Source organism: Gymnodraco acuticeps, unplaced genomic scaffold (assembly GCF_902827175.1).
Source record: "Gymnodraco acuticeps unplaced genomic scaffold, fGymAcu1.1, whole genome shotgun sequence".
NCBI classification, from domain to species: Eukaryota; Metazoa; Chordata; class Actinopteri; order Perciformes; family Bathydraconidae; genus Gymnodraco; species Gymnodraco acuticeps.
Window position 1 is genome coordinate 703,725 of NW_022991995.1, and position 2,097 is coordinate 705,821.

Here is a 2,097-nt window from a genome sequence, read left to right on the forward strand (position 1 = left end):
AATAACTTACGACACGAACATTCAACATTATTATTCATATTAGCACCTGCCAATCATTTGAGCAACACCCGATGGCGAAATTAAACAAGAATACATGCAGCATTCTGTCGAGCAGCGCATTTGTACTAAAGCTTATTGCTGCCATGCCAGGGAAAAAAAAGATCAGCATCACGTTATAACATACAAAGTGATGTTTTTCACGGTTTAACATTTTAACTTTATAATGTGAAACATATATTGTTATCACATGATAAACATCTTGTTCTAACAATATACTTTTCATGTAATATTGTGATCCTTATCAGGGTTTATTTCTGGCTAGGCAGCAACAGGCTGTACATTTGTATGTGCAAAATGTAAAACTTGGTTTGTGTTTGATTAAACTTGGTAGGGCTACCGAGTTTTAAATGTTGTGTCAAAATGCTTGAAAAGTGTGCGTTTAAATGCTAAAACGATACAATTGTTTTTTAGTCCTACAAAACATAAATCGTCATTGAAGGCCTAACCATAAAACCCCTGGCCCGCCAATGATGGGCATAGTGTAAAAACAAATAGAAACACTTTGCAGCACATGCAAACACATGGATGGAAAGTGAAAGACTTGCAAGGTAGTGATTGACAGGCTAAGGGAGTGTTGTGAAACAAAGTGCTTACAAGATTAAGGTAATAGATTCAGTTCCAAGAGAACAAACTGTTGCTTAAACTTTACCTGTAGGATAGAAGTGTCTGTTAAATGAGAAGATGGAAATTGAGTGAATGCAATCTAATTCAACTAGGCCAATCTAATTCTTTTTACACCATTATGATGAAATAAACATTTGGAAAGACAGATTTTCATGGCCATTTTATTGAAGGCCCTTTTGCCGTTTACTCCCTTCCAATTGATCCTGCATGCCACGATGCAGGTAATCATTCTTGCCAGAATATTCCACACAACCCTCTTAGTGTCCACCCCTCCAACAGAGGAGAGCGAAGTCGCCTAGGTGGAGAATGGAAACTGAACTGAATATACATGTCAACATTACTGCAACAAACTCAAAGACAAACAAGGCTAACATTTTGTATTGAGCATATGAAAACATGTCCCATAAAAATACTTACAAGATTTGTCTTCATTCTTTCGTTTAGAGGGTTGCGGGGCCACTCTTCGAAACGCTCCAATTCCCCATCGCTGTCGAGGGGGAATTGGAACTCTTCGGGCATCTCGTAGGTTGGGGCATGCAGGCCTGATCCTACTTTCGCCATCAAAATGTCTAAAGCTCCTGCTAACTGGTTGACCTGCTGCTTAATATTTTCTAGCAGCAACAGGCCATGCAGCTCTGCAGCTGAAATAATGTGGACAAATAAAGATATTGGATAGGGCAAGACCATATAATGCTTAGTCAGTTAATAGAATTTTGATATCACTCCTAAATTAAAAACTTAGCCTAACCATTCAAAATATACTAGTATAGGGGAAATGTGTGTGGGTTGGATTCGCAGAGTAACTCAAGATACAATACTATCACGATTTGTCTTACCTGTGCAGGGAATCGGGGCACTATCACCCCCAACCCTAAATGTGGGCCTGAAGACATGCTCATTTCTGGGTGTTGTGGGCCCCATTCATTGTTTGAAATGACCCCTGCCTCCTTGGTCCCGACCGTCGCTGGCTATTTGGCAAAAGGCAAATCAATAGTGATTAGCAGATTATACATAAATAAGAAAATAAATTGGCAACACAAACATATAAACTAAAAGACTGTAATACTTATAAGACTGGTTTAATAAATATACAGTATTTATATGTTTTTGTATTCGACATCATTTGTCTAGCATTGAATTAAAGGATTTATAGGTTCAACAAAAAAAATATTCTTACAGTATAGCTTTGCATATGCACATACAGTGGGGAAAATACGTATTCAACGCATCAACATTTTTGTCAGTAAACGTATTTCCAATATGGCTATTCACAGAAAATGTTGACCAGACTTTGGTATTAACTCAAGAAATCCTGAGTAAATACCAATGTCTTGTCAAAATGTCCTATGAATAACCGCATTGGATCTATGTTTACTGAATCAAAATTATGCATTAAATACTTTTTTTCCCTAC

The 2,097-nt window shown here is 37.4% G+C and overlaps 1 long non-coding RNA gene across 1 annotated transcript; it reads right to left on the bottom strand.

Moving 5' to 3' along the window:
- Window positions 1–915: 915 nt before the first annotated feature.
- LOC117536395 lies at window positions 916–1,541 on the bottom strand. The gene is made up of 3 exons (XR_004567553.1): window positions 1,521–1,541; window positions 1,102–1,325; window positions 916–979 (listed from the first exon to the last, which is right to left on the bottom strand). It is a non-coding gene; the product is annotated as an uncharacterized LOC117536395 (long non-coding RNA).
- Window positions 1,542–2,097: the final 556 nt, after the last annotated feature.